The sequence below is a fragment of the Crocodylus siamensis genome, chromosome 3 (genome assembly GCF_052110815.1).
Source record: "Crocodylus siamensis isolate JL-2025a chromosome 3, ASM5211081v1, whole genome shotgun sequence".
Classification (NCBI taxonomy): domain Eukaryota; kingdom Metazoa; phylum Chordata; order Crocodylia; family Crocodylidae; genus Crocodylus; species Crocodylus siamensis.
Window position 1 is genome coordinate 229,338,996 of NC_143397.1, and position 7,539 is coordinate 229,346,534.

The window sequence follows — 7,539 nt, forward strand, 5'->3', positions numbered from 1 at the left end:
TCTTTTTCATTAATTTCATTCATTGAACCCTGACTAGCAACCAGGTGACCCAGGGATACTCCCCTCCCTTCTCTGATTTAGAGTACTGTCGTTTTTAGAGTTTTGTTTCTTTTTACTTACCTTTCAACTGATATGATTAAAAGAAAGGTAAAGATGAGCTACTACCAACCTACTGAACTGCTCATCAGTTTTATGAAGCATACAAAGCTGTAATAGGCTAGATCTCCCCAGAAGATACTACATTGAAGACATCTCAGTCAATTTTTTTGCCTCCTGCTTTCATTGCCCTAAGATTTTAAATGGATTGAACTGGTTAATTGCAAGGGTCTGTACTGCTACAGCCTTACTCAGTCACACAGGAAAGTAAAACCACCTCTTGCTCCCGTTTTCAACCGTGCTCAGACTATGAATGGGTCTACTGAGGAAAGCAGGAGCCACTCGTATTTGTTCTGGTTTTTTAGTCTGCTGTTAAGATTGTAGAGCTCTGAAATGCACTGACCTCAAGGCATAACGCCACATTACAACTCAGCCTATCATCTCTGCCTCAAAAAAAGAAAAAAACAAAAAACAAAACACAAAATCACAAAGTCATCCAGCTTTGAGAGTTGAGGGAGAAGAAACAAGCACTGAATATTCTGCATATACTGAATTGTCTTGCATATTAGCACTTACATGGTCTAATACGTCCTTTCTTTCCTTCGGCAATCAATACGCTCAACTTTAAAAAGCACTCAAAATGCTAAAGGGATAGTACAAAAGGAATTAATGGATCTGGTCCCCTGTAAAAGACCCAGCCAAATATTTTACTAAGATTAAGCTTGTGTCTGTCTGCAAGCCAAGTGCATTCAATTTACTATTGGGAGACAGTTCAATTATGTTTTCAAAGAACTATTTAAGTGTGAAATATTATTAAGGACACATACAAACATACTTCCACTTCAGGTTAAATATTCATTTAAGAAAAAAAATGTTGCATTCTTCTTTGTGAAAAAGCAGTGTTAAGCAAAATGACCCTTAATGTCCTCCTCATAAATGCAAATTTTGGTATTTGCTGGGCTCAAAGGGCTGCTGTCTGACATAACTAAAAGTGTTAGTTTAAAATGTGTGTAAACACAAAGGCAGACAAGGTTCTTCGGGTGAATCTGATGTTTTTTATTAGACCAACCTGAATAGTTGGGAAAACAATTATTAAGCAAGCTTTTCAGGTTCAAAAACCCTTCGTCAGGCTAAGGAAGCTTCAGCAGTTGGTGTGTGCTCTTTCTGGATGGAAGGAAAAGTAAAGAAGCCAGAGGCTGGGCTGGGCTGCATATGAGACGGGTAGTCAGTGAAAATGTAGATTGAGGAGTCAATGAGTGAGAGACAGGCGCAGTTGGGGGGAGAGAAGGGGGATGAATAGTAGAGAGGTCCCTGGGGAATCAGCTGTCAGGCAGGTTATAATGTGTCATAAATCCAATGTCTATATTTAGTCCATGGTTTTTAGTATCCAGGAGGCTGATGAAGTGCAGTTCACAGGCTCGTCTCTGGGAAGTGTTTTGTAAGTTTCCTTTGAGGATCAGGACTGAGAGATTGGAGAGGCGGTGGTTTTCTTATGAGAAATGTGCCCCCACAGGTCATTGGGTATTCCTGTCTTTGATAGATTTCCAGCATGCATTCATTCTGGTGCACAGCTGTTGTTTGGTCTCTCCTATGTGTTTTCCATCAGGGCATTTGGTGCACTGGATGAGATGTATTACATTTCTGGAGGCGCAGCTATAAGAGCTGGGAATGCTGATGGCTCTGTTGTGGGGTGTAGTGATTGTGGGGGTGGTGGAGATGCGTTGGCAGGTTTTGCATATTTCTTGTCATGGCATGGGCTGGATCCATTTGGTGTGTTCTGGGTCTGAGGAAGTTTGCTTCTGGTGATGAGGTTAGCCAGGTTCAGTGCTTGTGTGAAGGCTAGGATGGGTGCAACCTACACCCCTGTAAACACAAAGGCACTTAGCAGCACATAAGAGAATAGATAAGAGCTCAGTCATTCCCAGTTGGCAATTCTCTGGAAGTTTCTCACCCTGAAAAACATAGGAAAGAGAGACTGGACATTTATATGGAAGACCAGAACATCCACAGTTGGTGTAGCTAATGCTAAGAAAACAGTTTTGGAAAGGCCATAAAATCACCTGGTTTTCAATTTAAGCTTATCTCCAGCAAGTAGACTAAGGAAAGGCAAGTCATCTTACATCTACCTCTGTGGGGATTTTACACCTTCCTCTGAAGCATCTACTATAGGCCACTGTCAGAAACTATTCCCCTAAACCTGTCTCAGTACAGTGTTTTTTCTTGCTTTTGCTATTTAGGTGTCTGGAACAAAGATATGGTTGAGTAGTTGAATAGGAATTCAACAGATGAGTTCTTACTATAAGGAGCTGGATGATTTGGGAGAATTTCAGTTTTTTGGATGTGGGTTCCAATTGTTGTCCATACTTTTAATAGCCATCTGTATATACCAAAGCTTGAATGGTCAATTCTAAAAATGTTAATATCTGTATGCTTTGGAGCTAAAACAACATAATCATTGAAATTCTAAATTACTGCCATACAAACATAAATTCTTACTTTGCATATAGTCATTGTCAACATTATCATTTCATATAAATTTCATAAGGAAACAAGTTTTTTAGACTGTGAAACAACCCAGCTCCAAAGGATTCAATTTTTGTGCTAAATTTCATAAAACAGTGATTGGGGTAAATCTCCATTATCTAGCATATACCAGAGTTTTCCAATTTAGTTCAGTTCTTATTTAATCTGAACATTAGGAAGAATACATATATATGAACATACAACAAAGCAGTCCTTTAAACCAGGCAAGCTGTTGCCATAAATTATTTTTACAGCCTTATAAAATAGTGTCATAGTACTTAATTTAAATTAATTACTAAATTAATTAACTCTTGATTTAAAACCTTTTGTCAAACAGTTGCTAGCAAATACATAACCCATTATACTCTCTGATATAAAGATGTGTCTTGCATATCTACTAACAGATTCTCTTTGGTTATAGGGGTCACTTTCCAGTAACAATATTTTCCAGTACTTCAAAGCTATTTTCTTATCTTAGATATATGCTCAACTATTCATTCACTATCCAATTAATAATAGTGATGAGTGAATACCACAAAGAACATGCTGGGGACACATAGCTACAGAAATATATCCGGTAATGAAAGAACAAAGGAATATCAAAACTGTTTCTAAATCAAGAAGAAAGAAAAGAGAAAGAAAGAGAGAAAGAGAAGCTTGGTTCAGATTTCTCTTTCAGGATGAAGGTTTGAGTAAATTATTTTGCCCAAACCCTTTAGCCTGTGTCTGACAAACCATATGAATATCTTGTTCTTTTGGTAGAGTGTCATCAGAATTACCATATTTACTTGCATACCAGATACACCTTGTTCACAAAAATTAACCACCCCAAATTGGGCTACATGTTTTAAGTGAGAAAACTGACTTTGTGCTGGAATGGAGGTCTGGGGACATTGGGATGTCTGCTGGGGGTTGTGCTCAGCTCCCGGCTACATGGAGCAGAGTGGAGTCCACTCATTGGCTTTACTAACCCTCCCCGACCAAACCATTCATCACAACTGACAGAAGTCATAAAACATTTTGGTCAACCTGACCGTGTATCTTTAGTGAGAAAAGAACATTCTGGCATAAAACTTTCCCCCAGCTGTACTAGCCATTTCTTCCATCAATATCTTCAGCAGTCCCTTAGGCCAGGGGCAGGAGCTAGTGAACAGTAACCCTTTGTGTCACCAGGTATCACACAGAAAAAAGTGGAACCAGAGATTCAGGCCATGTATCCCAGTAGTTTTGGTGTAAAAAAAGATCAGAAACTGAATAGTCAGCCCTACTCCCTTAGATGGAGTAGGGACAGACATTACACATAAACCAGTTTAAGTGATCAGAGACTAGTTTAAACCAGAACAGACATTCAGTGCGCATAAACCAGTTTTAAAAATGGCCAAAACTGGTTTGAGATAAACCTGATAATGTAGTATCAGACTTAACTGATTTGGTTTATGCAATGTCTGTCCCAGACCATGATGACTACAAGTAATTGTAACTCTTCTCCTGTGCTTCAGAAGAAGTACCAGGAGTGGTATGTACCATTACAGATATCTAGTATGTATTGCAATATTCCATATTATGCTTGTCTCCTGCTGCTGCCTGTTGTTATGCTTGAAGAGTGTTCAGCTAAGCCCTTTTGTTTGCTCAGTAAAGATGGTTGCCTTTTTGCTCCCAGTCTGATCTCACTGAGACAAACATATCCCTTCAGTACACAAAACTGGCAATGGGGATGGGATCTCAGTGAGCGGGAAACTTCTAGTGTTTCTTCCTAAACTATAAATATCAAGTGCTGCAGGGAAGGAGGGGACCCACAGCACCTAGGAAGCCCAGACTGGGGTTTCTTTCCCATGGGTTGATTCAAAGCAGCTGCTCTCCACAATGATTACCTTGTGCCTCACTGAGGATTTGATGTGGCTGGGTCCTCATCCTACATGCAAAGATACTGACGGCCATTGGTTCACAGATTTTGACAGTGTTTCCTCATGGTTAAACCTAGTGATAAGTGATACAATGACATCCTCTGCTAAAAAAACCCAAAACACTTTGTAGTGATTCCATCCAAAACAGGTGGTTTCATTTCAACCAATGCGATCAACTGCCAAATGAAAGGATTGCATCAAACAGCTCTGCTGGTTGCCAAGAAAGTACTAGGATTTCTCTATTACCAGAGGATCTGGCCTCATAGTTTCATAGTTGGTAGGGTCGGAAAGGACCTGAGCAGATCATCAAGTTCGACCCCCTGCCAAGGCAGGAAAAAGTACTGGTGTCAAACGACCCCAGCGAGGTGTTCATCTAGCCTCCTCATAAAGACCCCCAGGGTAGGAGCCAGCACCACTGCAATGACCTCTGCTAATTCCCTCAGCACTCTGGGGTGGAGTTCATCAGGACCAGGTGATTTCAATACATCCAGTCCCTCCAGAAGTTCCCTGACTAGATCATCCCTGACCCTAGACCTGGGTGTGCCTCCCCTGGGGTCTACAGGGGGGAGGGATGACCCGGTCCCTGCTCAGGAAAATGGAGGCAAAGAAATTGTTAAATATGTTAGCTTTGTTGTCTGGCGTGGCGACCAAATTTCCTAGCTTGTCTTGCAGAGGCCCCACGTTACTCGGTACCTTCTTTTTGCCGCCTATGTATTTAAAAAAAGGACTTCTTGTTGTCCTTGATCCAGGAAGCTAGTCCCAGTTCCATCTCTGCCTTGGCCTTCCTGACTGCCTCCCTGCATCCCTGAGCAACTGCAGTATAATCCTCCCTGGTGATGGCCCCCTCCCTTCCATTGGGTGTACGCCTCCCTTTTAGCTAGGAGACGCCCTCGTATGCTTTTGGTGAACCATGGGGGCTTTTGCGTCCTCTTGCCCCCTTTGATCCGTGTTGGGATTACCTCCCTTTGGGCTTGGAGGATCATCGCCTTAAGGAGCTCCCGCTCTTCTTGGACACCCAACTCCCCTCCCTCTGGGACCTCAGTGCCTCCCCAACTATTCTTCTTACCTCACTGAAGTCTGCCCTCCTGAAGTCCAGGGCTGCTGCCTTGCTGCAGGCCTTTGCCACCTTGCTCTGGATGGTGAATTCCAGCAGGCAATGATCACTGTGGCCCAGGTGGTCGAGCACCTGCAGCCCCCACACCAGGTTGTCCCCCGTGGCCAACACCAGGTCCAACAAGGCATCTCTCCTGATGGGGCTGTGCACCTCCTGAGTTAGATGGAGGTCCTGTCTTTCAGCTAGGAACCTTCATGAGTGGTCAGACCTGGCTGACTGCTCTTCCCAGCAGATGTCTTGAAAGTTCAAGTCACCCATGATGACCACGTCCTTTGACCTAACTACCTCCATGAGCTGACTTAAGAATTCCTGGTCTAGCTCTTCCCCTTGGTTGGGTGGTCTGTAGTAGACCCCCACCATTAAGTCCCTTTCCCCTCGACTTCCTTGTATTCTAACCCAGAGCACTTCAGTGTGCCCCTCCTCAGACCTTGTGCTACTTGATGAGGATGTGTATTCCTCCTTGACATAGAGTGCCACACCCCTGTCCTTTCTCCCTGTCCTGTCCCTCCTGTACAGCCTATAGCCCTTGATGTTCACCACCCAGTCGTGTGTTGGGTCCCACCATGTTTCTGTGAGCCCCACTATGTCTGGGTTGGTGTCAGCTAGCAGGAGGGTAAGTTCCTCCTGCTTGTTCCCCATACTACGAGCATTTGTGTAGAGGCATTTGAAGCCTCCTGAAGATGTGTGCACTGGCCCCCTAATCTCAGTACCTCCCTGGGCCCTGTTGCTTACCTGGGTATTTGTTCTGCTCATCGTCAGTCTAGCCTGGGCTGTTCTTGGGGGTGACATTTGGTTTAGTGGTCCAAGGCTTCCTCCGCCCTCATCTTCCCCTTCCCCCGATAAGCCTAGTTTAAAGCCCGCCGGAGGAGATCCGCCAACCTTGAAGAGAACACACACTTACCTTTGGGGGAAAGGTGAAGCCCATCCCACCTGAGCATGTCTCTTGTCCTGATGTGTGTGTTGTTGTCTAGGAAGCTGAAGCCTGCCTCGAGACACCATTCCTGAAGCCGCTAGTTGGTCTCTCTTATGCTTCACAGGCAAAGAACAGGGTTCAACATCCTTCCTTATTTTTAGGACAACCACTGTCAAATGTCACCTCATTTCAGGAGAGACGGATGACAGAAAGGCTGAGAATTGTAAATTTGGAGATGCCCTCTCATTTGGAATTTATGAAGATATTTATCCAGTAATGGATAAAATGCTTGGCTATCAATTAGTCTATAACACCAATTGAGATAGTCCTTCCGGACCAATAGATTAGCATTTCAGACTGGGAACTGTACCAAGCTACATACTGGCAATCAAAGAACTTGGGTGATGCAAGTAATTTCATAGCAAGCAATGACTTAATAAAAAAAAAAGATCAAGTTATAATATCTCAAAGGGTGACTCATCAAGTTCCCCTGTGCTGCATTTCATTGGTGCATGACAGACCAGCAGTGTGTTGAATTATAACAGGCGTTAGTAGCATGTTCGTGATTAAATAAATGTCATTAAACAATGGCTTCTGGCTATTATGAAACCATTGGTTAGTATAGACTCAGAAATAGAAGCCAAGTGATAATAATTTTCTTGCAATAAAAATTAATTAAAGCACTGTACCAGATTCCAGTTTTCCAATTTGTGCCAAGGAAGAGGAAAAGCTGATGCTGACCCAGAACCACAGGGATTAGATTAGATCTGAAAACTCTAGTCCAAATCCACCAATCAGTTGTTGGTGTTTAACCTGGAGATTCCTGTTTGGGCAAGTATTAAAAGTTCCAGCTGTAGAGGCATTTGCTTTTACATCAGAAAACATGCATGTGTGCGCCACCAGAATTTAAATCCTTAATCTAGCAGAAACAGGTTCTATTATAATTAAAAACATAACTCAATAAAAAAAGCAATGGGTCCCATTAATTC

General features: G+C 42.8%; 1 long non-coding RNA gene across 1 annotated transcript; it reads right to left on the reverse strand.

Moving 5' to 3' along the window:
• Positions 1 to 1,231: 1,231 nt before the first annotated feature.
• On the reverse strand, positions 1,232 to 7,143 carry LOC149869544 (uncharacterized). The gene is made up of 3 exons (XR_016441106.1): positions 6,539 to 7,143; positions 4,491 to 4,596; positions 1,232 to 2,048 (listed from the first exon to the last, which is right to left on the reverse strand). It is a non-coding gene; the product is annotated as an uncharacterized LOC149869544 (long non-coding RNA).
• Positions 7,144 to 7,539: the final 396 nt, after the last annotated feature.